General features: G+C 40.7%; 1 protein-coding gene across 16 annotated transcripts in view; it reads left to right on the top strand.

Moving 5' to 3' along the window:
- The window catches only part of TMEFF2 (transmembrane protein with EGF like and two follistatin like domains 2), a 610,527-nt gene that overhangs the window by 388,499 nt on the left and 201,368 nt on the right, over nt 1–20,660 (top strand). Inside the window, exon 1 of one of the 16 annotated variants that reach the window (XM_069022021.1) lies at nt 10,073–10,145. The exons of the other annotated variants lie outside the window; for them this stretch is intronic. The gene's annotated coding sequence lies outside the window, so the exon portion shown is untranslated. Of the gene's footprint in view, nt 1–10,072; nt 10,146–20,660 lie in introns of those variants that run through there. 16 annotated transcript variants of the gene reach the window in all.

Below are 20,660 nucleotides of genomic sequence, written 5' to 3'. Positions count from 1 at the left end.
ACTAATACATAGGCAATTAAGGCAAATGCATAACCATGAGCTTATACATAAAACTAACTGGAGAACTCCTAAGCCAATAAACTTAAAACATGTAAACTAAGAACCCCTAGGAACATGGGAACTCACCATAACCAAGGGATGAGGATTAGACCTCGGTGTTTTGGAAGCCTGTCCACCAGTCCTCAAATGCTCTACTGCAATGGCCACCGCAACAGTAGAGAGAATCCCCAGCTAGAGAGAACTCACCTCTCTAGTGAGGTGACAAGGCTGCAGGACAGGTGTGCTCATTGCCTGTGCTAAAGGTGACTGAGGAAGAACATAGGAGGATTTCTGTGAGCACTAACATTATCTTTCATCGGGCTGGCTATGCCAGCTTCTATAGCTTGTTAGGAACAGGAAAAGACAGGATTCACCAGATGCCTGCAGAGCCAGTCAGCAGATGGGATACTTTCTCCCCTAGCCCACGTGTGTATTAGGGGAATTTTTCTCAGGTAAAAAATGGTCGAAAGCTGCCAATTATGCAGCTTGATTTGAACATGAACAGATACATTCCTGCAGCAGTGGAAATCAGTTGTGGCACAAATATTCTTCTGGAGGGTTTTTCAGCCACTGGGAGCTGGCAGAAGGGGGTTTTACCCCTCACGTGCCGACACAAAGAAGCCCGGAGGTCAATGCTGAAACCCCTCTGGAAGGCAGCACTCAGTGCCCAACACACAAACGGGACAGAGCTCCTCACCCAAAAGGGGCTGGATCCTCCTGTCGCTGCCAGGCAGGCAAAGGCAAAGAAGTAAAGAGAGGGGACTCTCCATATGTGTTCCACACAGATTTATTCCCATGAAAAGACAAGGACGAAGAGGCCAATTGCTGGGAGGGTCAAGGGTCTTATACTGGGTACGGAATAGGTGGGGAAAGGGATCTCACCAATGGGATAGAGACAAGCAGGTGGGACTGACAGGAAGGGAACCAATGGGAACAATACAGAGGAGGGACTCAGGGAAGGAGCCAATGGGGCGTTGAGAAACAAGGAAGTTTCTAGAACTAATACATATTAAAGATGGAAAATGAATATACATAACTTCATACATAACACAGGAAGACAAAGTATTAACCAATCAGGGGAAAACATGCAAAAGACAAAACAAGGGAATCATGGGTTCTCACCATGACTGAAGGTTACAATGCTAAACTTGGGTTGCTCACCACCACAGCTGGTTGTCTGAGTTCTCCTCAGGACAAAGAGTAGCTGCAGCTACCTGCACTACTATGTTCTTCTAAATATGCAAAAGTCTAAGTAAATGTTTAAAATTACAGGAAATATTGTACTTTAGTTCTGTGTTGTCAGTCTGTTTCCTTTCAGAAACCAAAGGCAGCCAGAGCTTACCCACAAATGAATGAAAGGCACGTGAACCTAAGACTTTTCAGTCCTGAAACATGTGTCACTGGAAGTCACTTCTTCAAAGGTTTCTCCTTATAAAAGAAAGGACCTCACAACTGCAGAGATTTCTTCTCCCTTTGGGAGTGGACAAAGAGATCTGAGGTGCTGTGAAATAACCTCCCCCTTGTTCCCGTACAACAAAGAGATGTTTGGAGTCTTTTATACAATCTAACATATCCCAGAGTCTAGGCTTGCTTTAATTCAAACCCTAGCTGGTCCTTAAGGTGTAACCCTTGTCACAATTATTATTCTTTTACATCATCTTTCACTGGACTTGTGGCAGATCTGATTCTGCCCTGATGTAAGCAGGACTAAGCTTATGTCTTACTAAAAACAGACATATTGATAGTTTATATAAAAGTGCATTTGTTTGTGAAGGAGGAATAGATTTTGTTTATTTGTATTTACTGTGCTTAGTTGCATAGCGGAAAGTTTTGGTTTTTTCTTTTTAACTGGTTATTTTTAATCTAGGTGTTTAGGTTCATTTTGAATTAATACTTCTTTAGTTTTATTTAGGAAATAATTAGAGATTTCTGGTTAGCTTTTGATGGACAAATCTGATTCAGCTCTAGTTACCAGACTGAGTTAAGGCTAGCACTGGGAGTTCATTGGTATGCAATTTAAGCTGTGATTATTATGGTGTCAATGGTGATGAATCTTCCTGGATAAAGTAAGTGTTGTATGACATAACACAAAGACAGGTGGATAACAGATTAGTACATCCACTCCCCTTTCCCTGGAGCCATGGAAGGGGATTCCAAGCTATTAATCAGAAAGGCCTTTGGCAAGGCATGTGCTCAGGAACTGGGAGATATATGGCAAATTGAAACATTTCACGTCTGAATACAGATGCTTATTTCATATCTTGTTGCTGCACTAAATCCTTTTTTTATACACTTCAGCATTACCAGGCAAATTATTTAAGGGTTATAAGATCCAGGACTGGTAGGTGCAGTACCAGTTGCTTGCCTTTGGCTCTAATTTTTATACAGAAAGTGGAATCCAGCAGTGGCACAGTCTGAGAGATGTGAAAGCATCGCTGCACGTTCAGATAATACAAAAATACGGGTTCTGTCTTGATGTATGTTAGATGTAATATGGGGAGGTTGGGGACAAATGGTTTAAAGATTTTGTATTATTATTGTTTTATTTATTTTTTAATCAAGGCTTAAAAATTGGTTAAACTGTGTGACAGGAAGTGGTGCTGAAGGAGAGCATGGGTCAATAATTGGAGCAGAGGCTTGGGATTCAGGGGGACTCTTCTGTTTGCTCTTTGTTCTCTTCTTCTGACTTGAATAAATCATGTGGGGCTGGACGTGGGATTTCTCAGAAGCACCTAGGAAAGTTAGACTCCAGCTTGGATTTTGTCTTCTCTCTTCTATCTTTGTGTGGTGCTACCTTTTGTATGTAGAGGATTTTAATATTTCCCTGCCTCAAAACAATACAGGTCTTTCAAATCCTGAACTTCTGTGGTGCACACGGGGCTTTGAGATCTTTGGTTTTGAATGACAATATCATTATAAAACAGTGTACCAAGATCTTAAAAAGTAACTAGGGCTGAAATATCCCTTTACCACTCTTTAATTTCACTGAATTTCTTCAAACAAGATTCTCCATTTAGTACCAATTTTTAGTGAATCTGTCTTTTTCAGGGAAATTGTTACCATGTTTTACCACTTCAGGTATTTAAACCACGAACGTTTATGCAACATAAAACATGTGATCTTATTTGTACATTGTATGTGTTATGGTGTTTAATATTAAGGGCATGTCTGTGGGCTTATGGTTAGGTTTATCCTACTTCAATTACTCAGGATGTTAGGGAGAAAAAAAAGTTTGAGATCACATAAGGACTAAAGTTTGGTGTGCCAGAGATTCAAGTTTGGCATCTTCTTGGTTATTCTGCTGCTAATTAAAGAAATTAGAGATGTGGAGAGAGTGAGTAACTCTTCCTCCTGTTTAAAATAAGCAATCCGCAGTGCATGGCAGTGACTCCCGATGATTAGGAAATCATCTGTGGTAGCAGACAGCTCACTTTATAACTACCTGCCTATGCCTCTTGCTTTTTAAACAGCCCTCCCACAGATCCACCTTTTAGCAGCTCTTGGCAAACACCGCAATAGCTACTGCTACTCTTATCTTACTCAGGGCTTTGTTATTCTTATCATACCCAGATTGTACTTGTGATGGCAGTGTCATCCAAACCCACCTGAACGACCCCAGTCTGCCACCCAGGCTGAAAGGCACTGTGCAGCAATTGGATACAGCTGCTTCACAAATTAAACACTTTTTTTGTCCAGGAAGCTGAAAAAGGAGCATTAGAAGGTGGCCACCAGAAAATTTGAGTAATTTCTGTCCCTAAAGAAGAGCAGAAACAGAAGTAATGTCTCCTGCTGTTTTGTACTCTTTGTTTCCATTCCTCATCAGGACTGGAACACAGAAGCAAGCAATAATTAAAAATTAGCAGATCAAAAGTTATTTCAGCTATTAGTCATTAAAAAAAATTCAGTTTAATTTTGGGAAAATGTCACCATCAGCTTCTAGTTAATTTGGCTCCTCGATCTCCTCCTCACGGCAGAGATAAGTACAGTTTTCCATGAGCTGGAGGAACAGCTCAGTACTGTGTCTTCTGCAGGGTTGCCACAGCAATCAAACATTATCAGGCAATTATTCTGGAATATTTACTTTGACATAAGTTCAGTACAATAAAGTAGAACAAGGTTAAAGGCATCATAGGTGCAATGGACTTGTCAAACCCTATAAGGAATTTGTATAATTCTGTGCCTCACCCATCTCATGAGGATGTAACAAAGCTGCCAGTTCCACAGCAGGGACTGAGTGGGCTGGAGTCGGCCCTTATTAAAATTCTTATTGTACCTATAGCTGTTTTGGTGGGGTTTTTTTTGTATTTTGGCTGGCTTAGACCATTCAGTGAAGGCTAAATTGAAATGATGTTATGTGTTTTGGCTTGGGCACCAAATTCTGATTCTGTTACATTCCGAGTTTTGGGATGAAACATCAAAACCTTCCACTTTTAATTTAACAGAAATCCCGGGGTGTTTTATTACAGTAACAGCACAGACTGATGTTCTCCAGATCCTCTGGCTGCAGCAGAGCTGGGGGAAGCCGTGCACTCATGTGATTGATCCTTGCAGCTGTATCTCAAGCCAAAGTCCTATCCAGTCAAAAAAAAAAAAAAGTCAGTGCCATCACTTTCTTCACAGAATCTAGGTAGAGGAAGAATATCAGTCAAAACTGAGGCTATTGGGAGTGGTTGAAATTGCCCCATGAAACAAAGGGATATGCAAGTCATCGGGGCGGAGAGGAGTTCAGTGGTATGTGTTTTGTAATGAGGATTAAAATGAAGTTACATAACCATCTACAAAGGCAGGTTCCCAAACGAGAGAGGTATTGAAGTGAAGCAGATACAGAGCAGCTGTAGGCATTTCCAGTGATCTAACTTTCAAAAAGGTGGAATTAAACATCAATTGCTATGGCAAGGAGCATAGTGATGATCCACTACTGCTGGGAAAATTTCACTGCATCTTCTTTCTGCTTGACATGATGGCCAGAGGGGGTTTTGAAGGTGAAAGTGTGGGGTTTCCCACCCCTACTATCAGTGATTCCAAGCTGTGTCTGTAGCTGAATGCCTTTGCTCTTGTAGGTTTCATTTAAGGAAGAAAGAGCTGCTTTTTCTGTTCGGGGTTACATTTTTTTTTAAATAAAACTATTAACATGCCCTAGATGTCCACTTACATCTCACATGGCTGACATCCAGAGATGCTTAAAAGACACAGTCTTCAAAGCTGAAGATGCCCCTGATGTAGACATAAAGTCTACATTTCTCCATTTTGCTTTGTAAAGCAGCCCATTTAAATGAGAACAAATAGTCCTTAATGCAATGGTACTATGGATGCTGGCAGCTGAAACAAGGAAGCTGCCTGTGGAATAAGGTTAAGATCTATTTTGCTGCCGTTGTGTAATTCCTTCAGGCAGGTGTAGACTGGAATGAGGCAAATGCAGTGGTAGGGCCAGGCCAGGGCCGCACTGAGCAAAAGGAGCCTGAGTCTCAGGGGTGTCAGTCAAAGCCCTTTCCCAGTTGCTTTGTTTTGGGGAGTGGAAACAGGCATAAAGGAAGAAATTATGTCCTATGTTTCTGAGCTGTCAATAATGGCAACAATTGCTACCTCAGCAAGCTGAGAAGCATTTGTTTCCAAAAGTATTTTCTCCTGATTTTTAAGTTATTTGGTGATCTCTACAAACAGAGCAAGCTTTTCTCTGCCTGAAGTTTCTTGAGATGCTAGCTGTGCTTAGAGCTGTTTCTTGTAATGCTGGAGGGGGGAAAAAAGTAAATCGATGTAACTATTGAATTTTGATGTAGAATTCAGTTTGTGACTTATTTGCAGTAGTAACCATTGCTAAAGGGCATTCTTTCATTTGGGCACCTGTTTTTATTCAGAGCTATGAAATCTGGAATTAGAGTTCAGTCATCTTTGGTAATGCTTTCTGAACCATGCTGGAAGACATCCTCACACTTAGAATGTCACCTGTGTCCTGCCCTATCGCAGCTGCTGCCAGAAGAACCTCCCTGTTGGATTTGCCTCTGTGGTGATTGCCTAACATGGCTATGTCTGAATGCTCTGGGTTAGTAAAAACTCCTCTTTCAAGGGTCAATGCCATCTAGATTGCTGAGACAGTATGGAAAGGGGAGGGGAGCAGTAGCAATCCCAGCAGGCTGTAAACTCTGCTGGGGTGATAATGTGAGTCAGTCATCTCTTCACAGGATCACAGAGCGCTCTTTGCAATAATCAGCTGAAACCAAGCCATGGGACCATAGTCTGAGGCACTCTGTGAGACATTTTCATGTGCATCAGCCTAGAAGTTTTCCCTTCAATGTTAGGGCTTTTACCAGTTCCTCTCACAGCTGAAAGGAATTTTGACTTTTATAATAAGAATTGACTTGGATGCTTTGTACCAATGAATAGTTGCATGTGCATATCCAGAAGACTGTTTCAATTGCATTGTAAATGCAAATGCTTCCCTGATATAACCTGTACATTTTCAGAAGTGGAGAGACAAAAATACAGCCCAGAGGATTCTGTCCTCTTTCTTGCTTATGGGTGTACATTTTTCTTTGGGTATGTTAAAGAAAGTCTCTAACCCTTCCAGCTGGCTTGGGCTCCTTGCTTTCTTGCTGCCTGTCTTACTGTAAATGTTCTTCTGCTCACTTCTTCCTGGCACACACAGTTTCTCTTAGGCTGAGTTTTAATTCTTAATCATATGTCTTGTACCTTAATTATAGTAGGGGAAATCATATCTCCAGATCGACACACAGAAGGAACCTTCCATACACCAATGATCTTTTCATATATGTTTGGCTCAGCTGTGCCTGCAGCATCCCAAGATCTCTGCTCCCTGCTGATACACGGCCATGTCTGCATTGGGAAGGCAGTGACAAAACTGGCGGGTAGCAAGCAAGGGGGAGACAGCCTGTGAAGAAAAGAGAGCAGAGTCTGCCTGTTTTATTCTCTTACAGAGTCTTCATTTTGTCAAAATAAGAATAGGTTCCAGTTAATTACCATGTACGGCTGTGCATTTACATATATATAAATATACATGCACACATAAATGCATACGTACCTTCATATATAAGAACATGTGTGTGCCTATGTCTGTGTGTGAATACGTAAGTGAAAGCCCTTCCACAGAGGTTACATTGTGTTTCTTCCATCCAAACCTTTCAGAACTCTCTCATCTTCCCCCTGAAAAACTGCAGATAACAGCTAAGGAGACCTGTATTTAGAAACAGCTCCTTTAGAGAAATAGCTGCATTGTACAACATGGTATGATATAAAGATCTGTAAAACAATGGTCTGTGAGCTTTGTGTGGAAAACTGGTGCAAAAAGGCTCTGGTTGACATCTAGAAATCTTGAATTAACCCATTTTTGGCGAGGGGAGAGATGAATCTCTGCCTGCTTCCCTTCTGGGCTGTGTACTTGTTTCTTTTTTAATTCCATCTATGTTTATGTGTTTTAAGCAGCTCTGCCTGTCAATGCTTTAAATCAATACCATTGCAGCTCTATTTGAAGGTAAACTATTTCAAGAGGCTGCTCTACCCTGCAATTATATCATGTGCTAAGTGAGTGAAACTTTCAGAGGTATTGAAGGCTTCTGGGTTTGTGTTTTTCTTTTCCATTTTGCCAGATGACATCCACTGATAATGGCCTTAACATGATGGGAAATTAATTGAGAGAGCATTTCTACACCGCCATAATTTTATCATCCATCCTATTGCTGCTATTAGCAGGAATCCATAACCCCGTGGGTACTTCGAGAGAATCTCTTTTAGCAGAACCCAAGGTGTAGAGGTCACATGGTTAGCTCCTTCCATCAGCTGGGTGTCAAATCACTGTTGCAAAGAAATTACTGCCGTATTCATTTTTTCTTTTAGCTTCCAGCCCTGTGCTGTGGGGCAGGAGATTGTTTGTAGTGAGCCACGGGGGAGAGCAGAGTGCTCGTGGCCCCTGAAGGCCTCTCTCAGCGAGGTGCTTAGCGGAATCACTGCACATGAACACAGGTGCACGTGGCAGCACTTCTGATCTAATGTCCACTGCAAAGTGGTGTGAGGAAACCAGACCTTCTGCCTCGTAGTGGTGGAGCACGATGGCAAAATAGTCAGGTTGCACTGGATTTGTTTATTGAATTGCGCTCGCTGAATTCCCCCGTGCTGACTACTACAGAGCAGGTTTTCTTAAATTCCCAGCAGCAAACCAGCCTTCCTGAGCTCGTAACACTGACGATGTAAAATAAATCAATTTGCTTCAAAGCTTGTTGTTTCTTCTTTCACATTCTTAAACAACTTTAATAAGTCTTAAGCTGATTTATAAAGCATGCTGTAACTCAGAAGAATGGGTTTGGAAGTGGTTGATGTAGGCTCTAGAGCTTTTCTACTTATCTTGTGACTTTTGCAGGTATTTTACTTATTTTCTGAATAAAGTGCTCTTTTTCCCATTCTCCTTCTCCATGGTAGGCCAGTAAATTGGGGTAAAATAGAGTTTTGCTCTCTTTTCCTCTGCCACCTGTATCAATACCTCTGTGAAGCAGATTACAGCTGTGACTGTGGCACACTTCTTAGCAGCCATGCATGCTGGAACCTAAATTTATGCTCACCAAAATGTTATATTAAAATAATGTGTGCTTAGATGAAAGATAAACTGTTGTGAAAATTCCCTGGTTTTCGCTTGAAACTTACTGTGTCTAAGTACATCCTGAAGAACCTCAAGCTTGAGATTCTCTTTCCTTTTTCTATTACTTTCTTCACCATTCTACTTTCCCATTAAATGGGAAAAGGAAGAGAGGTGAGTTAATCCCAAAAAATAAGATTTTTACTGTCTGAAATGCACCTGCTTCTTTTTTTATTTTTATTATATTTCTCCTTAAAAATCATTCCTGACCCTTTAATCCTAATTGGAATTTTTGATATATCAGGTGGGATTACTGCTGATCTCTGGCTGCACAGATCTCATGTAGTAATCACTCTTAATTTTTCCTGTTGATGTGACTGAGTGCACAGAGGATGCAAATTACTTGTGGGAAAGTGAGATCTACCAGGTCTTGCCTTCAAAGTGGAATCACATCTTAAATACAACTCTAAAATACTTCCTCCTCTCCCCTTCCTTCTGTGTGACATTTTCTCTTTAGAAAATCATTCCCTCTGTTCAGATTCCCTGTGGGATTCCTTTTGTTTGCTGCTGTAGCAGCAGAAGTCGGTGTGAGGGGAATTCAGGAGCCCAGAAAGAGCAGAGCTTGCTTTGCTCCTTTGCTGTGTCAAAGGAGAGATCAGGGTGCTGTGTTTCCAGGCACCTGGGTTAAAATAATGTTCTTCAAACTCCCTCTCCAAGCAAACACACCACGAGGATGTGCTGTGGCTACGTGTACAGAGGGACAGTCCCGTGCCAGAGTCCTTACTGAGGCTGGCCAAAATTCAAACAACAAGTACAGGGCTGACACAAATGTAAGTGAAGAGCTAGGGGCCGAGTACTACCTAACAACATAATCCCCTGCATCACATTTTGCAGTAATACTTCTATCAAAGGGAAAATACTCTTGCAAAATGTTGGAGTGCATCTTCCAGAAGGCAAAAAGCATCAAAGAGAACCAGGGATGAATCATCCTTACTCTTATTTTCCCTATAAGGTTACCAGATCTTCTGGGACTTTGGTGATTTTTTAAAAAGGAGACTTTAGGAGAATGTTTCTTATGTCATCTCTACCATAGGCTAAATGTGGTACATAAGAAAAGCAACACCTTGTCTAAAACACTAAAAAACTCCCAAGAAAACACCATCTTGCCTTTTTTAAGCACTGGAAACAAATGCTTGCAGGAGTAGAGGGAAGAGGAAACCCACTTCCCTGTGGTTTCTTTACAAAAATGTAGTGTAACCATTCTAAAGGTTTGGTTCAGAGAGCTCCTGGACTATTACACCAGCCAAAGGAGCTGCAGATACTCAAATTTCTGCTTTTCAGCTGTGCAAGACTTCAGAGCTGTTACTGAGCTCAGGCTCACAAACCTTTCACCACCTGAGTAAAGTTATCTGATAAAACACTTGTGGGGCTCACAGGGGACTGAAACTTTGCAGGACATGAACCTTTGCAAGGCGTCAGCATGGTGGTGCTCTCTTCATTACTTCAGCAGTACCTTCCCACTAAGGTATCTTTGAAAGGAAAGAAAACTTGTGTTTTCTTTTAGGCACTAAAAAATTCTTAAATTCCCACGTTCTTTCTTTGCATCATATTTACTAGATTTTTAATTTGTTACTTTCAAAATTGTTTGTTGCTCTGTCAACTGTTTGTTGCAGATTTCCCTTAGGGGGAAACAGAGATTCATATCCATGATCACATATCACAGTATGAATAAGGCTTGCCACACTCCAGTTGACAAGTAGGAAATATTAGTCAATAATGCTGGAATATAATTGGTTTTATCTTCTCATGTTGTCACTAGATACAGCTTCATTCTTAGGGAGCCTGACCTGAGAAACAAGGACGTATTTCAAACTCCAACAGGATTAACTCACTGCATTGAGGAGCTTTGATAGAGTTCAAATGTTGCTATTAACCTAAAACTGCCTTTTTTTTTTCTCCCAGAATAATCAGTAGTTTCAGTTGTGATGATTATTTTTGTTACTGTTTGTCTTAAGACAGTTAAGTGTTTACAATTTTGGTTGGTATAGCTGGTTTACAAATAACATCCCTAAAGTTTTATGCCAAAAAGCATCTGAACTGCAAGAGATAGTTACTGTAGCCCTTAAAATAATTAAAAAAAAAAAAAAAAAGTGCCCTTTTAGTTCTCCTTTCATAGAAGAAGCTATTATTGTCTTTATTGTTGCTGCATTAAACATATGTTTGAATATGATCCTCTAACTTTCACTGCTGTTGGGTTAAGAACACAAAGAGCATGCCCCTGTCCTGATTAGCTACTCTTGTACAGCAGCACAAAAAAAAAGCAGCAACAGTAATTTCTCAGCTCATTAGGTGCATATTCATCTTAATAGGGCATCAAAGTTAAAAACTGTAATGCCTTCCTTTCATTTAATACTCCAGAGAACATTCACAGTAACCACATGAAAGCAAAAAGGATTTGAACATTGGAGCTGCAAAAGTAGGTGTCTTCGTTCCCTCCAGGCAGACAGAGAGAGAACTACTTTTTATCCTTGTCCTTATCCCTGCCTAACTTGCCTTGCTGTGCTAGCTACTGCTCACTGGGGCTGTGTGAATAAAAACTTTGACCTCTGCTAGTTTTTCTGGTAGGTCAAATTTTGAATCCACAGTCTGCAAACGTTTGACACCAGCTGAAGAACACAGCCTACTGAAATAACTTCCAGAGGTTTTATTTTTTATGACTGTGTGGTTCCTGATACAGAGACCCTTCATCATAATGAAGTACTTGCTGTGCCTTGAAAAATTTAGGCAAAACCCCCCAATCCTTAAAAATATGATCTTTGTGTAAAGTAGTTGTGCCAGTTTAAGCTCCAAGCTTTAAAAAGGCACCATTTCCTGTGGTTTAGGAAATAACAGTGCTCAATTCACACTATTTACTGAAACAACAGCATTTCCAGAAACTACTTCTAAAAGTATTTCAGAGCTGGTGCCCAGCATGAGTTTTTGGGGCGTGTTTCCAGATGCAGCACTAAGCCATGTGTGAATGCCACACTTCCTGACTCGACTGTGTGCGTGTGTGGCGGGGGACGCTCTCTTGGCTCCCCGCCCGGGGTGCACCAGCATGTGCAACTAAATTTGCTCCTGGTGGTAAAAGTGTTCTGCAGCATGCTGATTTGAGAGGCTGGCATTCTACCTCTGACAGAGCCACGGACAAGTGTATAATTTGTATTCCATGATCAGTCATGTAGGATGCAGGGTATTGAAATGTTATTGCATGGAGCCACTGTCTCCCAAACCTTAAATTCTCAGTAGATTTTGTTATCCTCTCCCAGCTGTAAAACGATGGGCTAGGTAAAAATAACTGCTGGTAGCATGGGTGTTCATTCAGGATAGCAAACAAGTTTTTCTAACAGATTGGAGAAGTTCTCATTTTCTTTCAGTCCTACCACCCACATTAAGAAAAGCAGCCTTTCTCCTTCCTCCAATACCTCTAAAAGGAAACATTCAATGTGGACTATATTCCATTTGCGTATTTTGCTTAAAAGGAAACTTTTATACATATAATTCCTACAATGCATTTATGATAATTTATTAATATAGCAAAATTTAAAAATAGAGAAATTGATTATGTAATTCAGAATATTTTTGCTGGAATATTACTGGAATAGAGGATTGAAGGAAATTAACAGACTTTGGAGAAGAGGTTTTGATGTAGATGAAAAACTAGCAGTTACCAGATATACCAGGAAGCTCCTTAAGAAATAGGATGAAAGGAAACAGGGTGGATCCATCCTTTTAAAAGGCATGAATTAAGTGGACAAAGCAGAAGAAGCAGGCAGAAAGCATAAGTTCCTCATCAGATTAAACTGATTAAGGCTCTCTGATTTCAGTGAAGATGTGTGGGTTTATGTCAGCTGGGAGGATTTACACTTAAAGGGAGCCAGAGATGAGTGATAATCTTAAAGGGGATGGAGTAAGACAATATGAATGAGAAGATAAAGCAGGCTCTGAAATGCCTCTGGATAGGAAATGCCATTTTGGGGGTGGTCAGAACTGAAAAAAGGGCTGATGAAAGGGAAAGAGTCTCTTTTTAGAGTGGCTATAAGGAACTTTCTGCTCCTGTACAGAGCTTGGACCTCAGTGGACTAGATCCTGGTTTTGTAGCCTTGCTGTCTTAATTTTCTCAACAGTATTTGGCTATGGAGGTCTTTGAACAATAAATATTTTGAGAAACCAAGGTCTTGGCTCTAAGTCACTGAAGGACAAGGGAGGACTGCTGCGTTCAGGTAGTGGAGCTCCATTCTGTGAATTACAGCAGCAACACACAAACAATTATGTTGCACGTGTCCTGTGTTTTTCTTTACTTTTGGCAGCTCAGTTTAGTGTCTAGTTAAATTTTTTTTCTGTATTGGTTGTGCATTAAATATTTTATTAGGAAAATTGCAAAATAACCTATTGATTGTTGCAGCGATGTGTGTTATAGAAATGCAGTGATCTGGCAGCTACAGTCTGCCTTTGTTCATCATGGACATTACCTGTGCAATAATTTCCTTGTTATACTAGCAAATACTGCAACATTTCAAGGTTCTGTGCTGGCTCTCAGAGAAAAAAGATTGGTCTGTGTCAAAACAGTTGGCATTTGAGCAGGATTTGGATTGATCACTGAGATCAGGGTGCTTTAACTTTCATGAAGTAATTTTTCAAGCTGCCCTGAAACAAGTTCTGCTGGATTCATCCCTGGTGGAGGATTCCTAGGGGCAGTTCAGCTAGCTGTGCTATGGAAGAGGTAAATAGACCTAAGTATTTGTTTTGGCCTCAAAATAATAAAAATTTAAACTAGTGGCAATACAGGTTGTTCTGCTCGAGTCCTTAGTGGTGTACTGATTTTAACACTCATAAGGAATTAATCTGTGTACTTAATGAATTTTGAACTCTGGTTAAGAGACTTTGGCTTTAGGTTCATGAAACTCCTGTTTGTAATAGCTTGGTTTCTGACAATGGATGTGTGTGGGTCTGAGACATGGGGAAGGCCAACAGCACAGTGGTGTTACCAGTTCTGGGAGATTTCCAGGCTTGGGAGTCACAGGCCTTTCTTTTAAGCTCCTCTTGAGGAATACAGAACCTTGAAAGAATCATTTCCTATTTAAAACCCAAGCACAGGTTCCCCTATGAAACACAATAAGAGGAGATGAGTTGTTCTGGTCCTCCTTTATAATAACTAGGGGATATTCCATAATTCACACTTCAAAATACATATTCTCCTGAAAATAGGAGTCTATAAACAAGCAGCAAATAACTAGGGGATATTCCATAATTCACACTGCAAAATACATATTCTCCTGAAAATAGGAGTCTATAAACAAGCAGCCACCTGCTCTGTATGACCTTGTAGAGGCTCTGTTCTTTCCCATCTGCTAGCCTGTCTGGGTAGTTGTTACAGCCTTTTCCTTCCTTTCTCTATGCTTTTTTTTTTTTTTTTTTTTGAGCTGTAATTAAGCAGGAACAACACTTAAATGTTCTCCAACTATTTCTTCAGACATACACAGCACACTGATGTCCCTGGGCCAGAACTTATAAACTCTCTGCAAGGTTGCACCAGTGCTTCTTCCTGAATGGCTGAACAAGAGGTTAAATGGAGAAAGGCCCATCAGAGGAGGTGAAAATATGTCTTTGGACATGTTTTAAGAATCTGATGGTGATTCTCCCATTCCTCTTTAAGGCAGGGAGACCACAGTTTGGGTGAGGTGGTAGGTAGAATAATGACTGATGTCTGTCTGCATCGCTACCAGTATAAATGTACTCCCTTCCTTCTAAGTATTTTCACAAACTAGCACATTTTTGTGTTTCATTAATGTTTCTCAATTATTCTGAAGACAATGTGATGACAAGCTACTGACAAAAAATCAGAATTGCACAAATTAAAGCAGGCTGACTTGTAATGAAGGAAAAGCAGAAAACCATTTGTACACTTCAGCTGGGAAAGCAGTAAAATCCTGACAGGAAAAATGCCCGTGCTGGTAGCACAGGCAAACCTGCTAGCTGAGCTCCCAGCACCAGAGGCTTGGCAGGCTGGGCTGCAGTGCTAAGTACATGTCATTCCTGCTAGAAGGTGTCATTTTTGTGGCTAGTCTTCATTTTTGTGGAGGCTGTTTTTGGCCAGAGTTTGTGTTTGATGGCAGAAATCATCCATGCAAGAACACCAGAACCGACAGTGACTGCTGCTTCCAGGGGAGCCCTGCTCTCAAGAGGCCTTTATATTTTAGCAGAAACAAAGCTAAAGGGCACACATAATTCTGTCAGGATGGCAATAGAAAAACAGATAACAGGACAGAGCCCTCAGAAAAAGGCCTATTATTTGTCAATAGGCATTTGTGGTAAAATATTAGCGTCTGTAAATCCATAAGGTGGGGAGCTCCCACCCATGCAAGGGAGAAAAAAGACTTTTAGCTCTATGGGGTTTGGGGAACATGTGGTCTTTTGGGTTTTTTCAGTTTGTTTTTTGTCAGTTTTGTTGGTTTGTTGGGGTTTTTTTTGCTGGGTTTGGCCTTTGTTGTTGTTGTGGGTTTTTTTATTCCTAATAAGTCAAAAGGTATAAGAAAATGTAGCTCCACATTTTAATTACTGGGTACAGAGTTTAAATGTGACTTCTGCTTCCACTTGGTTGTCTGACTAAGCAGTTCTGAATCCCTAAAGGTAAATGGTCCTTGCTCCAAGGACCCTTCTCTGAAACAACATAAATCAATTATTTCTATATTTCTGGAAATTACTGTACACATTATCAGATGCCCAAGGACTTTGCTTCAGGTTCATATTTGATTCACATAGAACTGTAAAATTTCCATACCTTTTTGCAGAATTTTCTTTTCTATTTTTATGCTGCTACAGTACAAATCATGAGGGCCTTCAGTTTGCCTTTGTGTCATGAGACAAAAAAGTGGTTTTTGAGACTGTATTTAATCTGAGTCAGTACTAATTGTGTTGTCCAAATCAATACAGTCTGGAGAGAGTATGGTGAGAAAGGAAAGGACACCCTGTTTAATGAAACAGGAGCTGGTCCCCTGGCTTTGTAAATCGGCCTAAGATGCCGTTATGGAGAGGCAAATATTTAGGCTTAGAGTGTGAATACTTACAAGTTGGTGCCTGCAGAAGAGAATGTGCTCAGCTTCTCTTCTGAGAGATTTATTTCTCTGATTTTCTTATCTCCTCCACAAAGCAAAGTTTATCAGATAGAGAGCAGCATGGAACTGGGAAAGGATGAGTGAGCAGACTGCACACCCGCAGCTTGGTAAGCCTGAGATGATGTTCTCCCTGCCTTTTCTCTTTAGGCCTGGCTTGTTAAAACCTTTGTGAATTAAGGCAGTAGAGAATCTGCTTTTGTGGCTAGTGAAGGTAAAGAAACTGCAAAAGAGGTAGTCTGATGGCCAGCTGGAGAATACTTGCCATCCATGATTTCTGTGGAAGGGGAAGAAGTGACACGGGAGAGGAATTGGGGGCTGGAACTGGATATCTTTAAGGTCCCTTCCAACCCAGGCCTTTCTATGGTTCTATGAATTGCTTGTCAGCAAGGAGTCTTCCTTCTTTGTAGCCAAAAATGTTTCCACTCCACAGGCTGTTTTTCTTCTTCAGTCTTTCCTTTTTTTTTTTTTGTTTCTCTTTTTTCATCTCCCTCTCACCCTGTTCCTCTGCAAGGCTCCAACCATGCCCTGTGCTCTTGGGGAAGAGCCCGTGACTGGCTCTTTATGAATTTGTGCTCTGCAGGCCTGTGCACACACAAACGAGCATCCCTGCCTGGCTGCCACCCCCCCAGCCAGCCCACACTGCTGGGCAGGCACTGTGGCCACACGGAGTGCCTTTCCTTTCTGGGATCTTTTCTTGACGGAGCTTCTTGCCAAAATATCACCTGATGTCTGTTTCAGCCTGCTGCACTTCCTCCAGTTCCACCCCATCCCACCCCACTTGTCACATCTCCTGTGGAAAACACACATCCTCTTCTTCCAGCCAGCTTTGTCTCCTGATCCCCTGTCGGCAGGGCAGGGGCAGGAGGCTGGGGACCATGAGCTGTGGCAGGAGGTGTTCGTCAGCAGCTGCCCGTGCTGAGCTCAGGAGTGGATCAGTCCTGCACACACAGGCAACTGTGGGTGCTTTCCATGGAATAAACGAAAACCTGAAGAATATATCCCAGCTGACTTCTAAAGCACTTCTCCAGCTGAATATTTTCCTGTAATTATCTTCCTTATATAATAACTATGTACTCCTTAATTCACTTTACAATTAAAAAGTGGAAACACTTTTTTTTTTAAACACTTCAGCTAGTTTTGTTAAGGCCTTGTTCTTCCTTTAGCTTTAATTTCATCATAGTTCTTTCTAATTAAAATCCAGTTTATTTCCCCCAAGTTGTTAGAGACAAAAGATCACTTTTCTTATTCACTAGATTAAATTGGATTTCAAAAACAGAACACCCTGACTTTTTTGTCTAATAGGATTTATTATACTATTTTGTATAATCATTGTAATTAGGAACTGTGTACCACTATTTTAACAAATTTTCCAGTCAGAAACACTGAAAATTTTATGGTTCTTACTCATTATGAGTGGATCCAACTCTGAGCCGCTATCTTTATTTAGAGATAGAATATACTTCATGCTGCCTTTCTTTTTTTTCAGTTGCACACAAGTAATTTATTTGGCAACCTCTACTGAAACAAGATCTTATCACCTTTTTGTTTAGGTTTAAACAAAAGCTCTGAATCCCTTCATGCTCTAGTCTGTACTGATATTGGGGATTGTCCCCAGTGCAGGACCCAGATGCAGGACCTTGCACTTGGAGTTGTTGAAAAGTAGGAGGTTTGCATGACGCACTCCGCAAGCCTGTCCAGATCCCTCTGGATGGCATCCTTTTCCTCTAGAGAATCTACTGCACCACTTGTCTTGATTGGATGAGTAAAGGGGACCATTATCTCTGCTCCTGATCCTTTTAGCATTGATCTGAGGAACACCTTATCTCTTTTGGGTTTTGAGCTGTCTTGTTGCAATATCATGAGACCCTACATGGAGTAGCAGATGATGCTCTGTAGCTCTCACCAGGCTCAGTGAACATGAGCTCCTGCTAGGCAGCAAACTCTAGACAAATTGTCTGGGTGGTAAATGGGTGTTTTGGTGCCTCTTGGAAGGCAATCTCTAATTACTGATACTTTATGTGCTTTCCTGGTGGCACTGGTTCTAAGGCACGTGGACAGCTGGATCAGCTTTGCATGGTGGCCTTCTGAAGCCTGTCCATTACTCACATCCTCTCCTTTCCCCACCCCCAGAGTATCCTCTCTGTTTCACAGGGACACTTCAGAGGAAGGTTGTTCCTTTTGCCCCAGGCAGAGGCAAAGGTGTAGTGTCCATCATCTCTCATTTTCTGTGTGCCAGCCAGCCCCAGACTGAATTCAGGCTGATGTATGATGGTTAAACGTGTTACAGCATCTATATCGGCCTCTTACCTGGTGTGTGATGCCCAGCTGTCCCTCTCCATGCAGACATGCACAGCACATGTGTGCTTTGATTTTGTTTAAAGCACAAAAATTCCCAATTTGGTCATTTTCTTTCTCCCCATGAAACTTCAAATGCAGCCTGCACGTGTATTACAGATTTATGAGCTCACTGTTCTCTAGAACATCCACAGCTGAAATGAGAGACTAGACACCCTGTTACTATCTGAAAAGACACTTACTCGTGAAGGTCAAATTGGTTTGAAGTGTCCAGTCCTCATTCCCAAGGTATTATTTCTGAAGGGATAGTTTGGGTTATTTTTGTGGGCTGTGTTAATTTCACGTGGATTCTCTATTGAATGGAAAACTTTGGTGTGTGTTGCTTCAAACCTGACCAGCACTGGGAACAGCAGTTGGGAAGTCAACAGAGAATCCTCATCTCCTTTTCTCAGCAATGATTACTGCTTACATACAGAAGCCTGTGTGTAATTAGATGGTGAAACCTTTCTGAAAACCTTGTTGCAAGTGGGGTTTGGTCATAGGACATCAGCAGGTGCTGTTAGTAATTAGTATCTTTATATATAATCCTTAACAATTTCCATATAGTGTCATAGAAGCTGCATGTTGGGGGCTGGTGAATAACCCATGTATTGAAGACACATCTGCACTGCAATTACACAGTTCTTTCTAACGCTGCAGTCAGACAAACATAGCAGCTGGAGACACACAGGGAGCCTGGTTCCAGTCTGAAAATGAACAATGCACCATTAGCCTGCTGATTGTCATGCTTGAGACAGGTTTCCCAAAGCATTCAACGTGCTGGTGACTTCCTCCTTTTGAGGATCTAATACTGTGTCTTTGTAAATTATATCTTTAGAATGCTGGAAAAATTTGAGATTCTTGCCTCTGCCAAGGAATGCACTTTGGAAAAGTTGCTTGGATGCTAAAAGTCAGAATTTCTGAACTCTAAATACCAAGAAGAAGACTTGTAAAAGTTGTTCTTGCTTCAACTCTCCATATCTTTACATAACCCTAAGGAGAAAAAAGGTTTCTCATTCATTTAATTTATATAGTTTTAGAAGATGAAATGTATCAGTAAGAGATGTTTCAAAGTCATGCTCTTTCTCATACTGGCCTGATTTTTGGCTAAAAGCAAGAAGGGATTTAATTGAATTTTGAAGTTTTTAATAAAGTGGGTGGATATGAGAGTAGTGACCACCATTCCTTTGGTTCTGGAAACACAATCACCAGAATGCTGATAAGAAAAAAATGAGAAGTCTCAGAAAAAAAAAAAAAAAAACTGGAAGAAGAGTAGGGAAAAAAATTATAAAGTTTTAAAAAGCCAAATATATATCACCTAGAGAGTGACAATTTTGGTTCAAATTCAAGAAAGCACTTAAACATTTACTTAAGTGCTGCTCTGAATAAGAATGCTTTCCTGAGTTGAAAAGTAAAGGAGCTGGCAGCAGTTTATGTACCTACCATCCTGTCCCTGATGTGGGGAGATCATCACTTGGGGAGATATAAATATTAAAAAGATACATTTCATCAGAGCAGAATATGATTTTTGCTGTTTCAAGTGAAATATTTCTTGAGACATTCTTAGATAACAAAATATGATAGTAGTAAACATTTTCTTGGGAATGATTCCTACCTGGCAGGGAAACCTATTCATTGACCCCAGAGATTTTCTTGTGTTGTTTGCTCCATTGGCACACTTAAAAAAATAAATTTGGGAAAGCAAACTGGCATTTGCAGTGTTAACTTCCCATTAATGATCTTTGGAGGCTGTTGGGTGAAAACCCTCCTTCCTCCCTTCCCCTTTCCTATTACCTTTAATATATCATTATCCAATTTAGCTCCCCTGCCAAGGGAATCTTTTGCTCTCTGATCTCTGCTGCAAGAGGAATGAAAAAGCACAAGTAAGCTGACAAAGTCTGAAGGAGCAAACTACACCAGGTTCATGCATAATGTAGCCATCACATCTCCTGTTCTTTTAGTATTAGTGAGTTCATATGATATTCTGTGCTCACACTCAGAAGAGATAGAGACACATCTATTCCTTACTTATGGATATTATTTCTGCCTTAATGAATTCTCTTTCCATCAACAGATAAAAATTCAGATGGAGAATTCCTTCTCTCTCGAGCCCTTTTGATTATAAAATATTTTACATAATTACCCATAAATTATGGGCGTTTAGTTTTCTTAGAAAATATATTTTAACATAGCTCTTCCATACCATATTATAATACTCAATAATACTTCAGCTTCCAGATGCAAATGTAAGCTAAGTAGCATTGTAGATTAACAATTAAAAAAAGACAACGGAAAATAAATTTAATTACAAAGCCAATCCACTTCAGTGGCATAAAAAATTGATCTTATATAACGTTAAAATGTATGTCTACTGCACTAAGTCCCGAGGCACTACAGTACTGGTAGGTATGAAGTAGGCTCATACAAACTTCGTAGAGCACTTACAGATATGAATAATATGAAATGTTTGCTGAGATACCATTGTGTTTCCTTCAGATAGATGCTTTATAAACAATTAATAGTGGAGAGTCTGCAAGGAGATTCTTTCTGCT

The sequence above is a fragment of the Aphelocoma coerulescens genome, chromosome 7, assembly GCF_041296385.1.
Source record: "Aphelocoma coerulescens isolate FSJ_1873_10779 chromosome 7, UR_Acoe_1.0, whole genome shotgun sequence".
Taxonomy (NCBI): Eukaryota; Metazoa; Chordata; class Aves; order Passeriformes; family Corvidae; genus Aphelocoma; species Aphelocoma coerulescens.
Note: the sequence above shows the minus strand (reverse complement) of the source record. Positions and strands in the feature narration are given on the sequence as shown.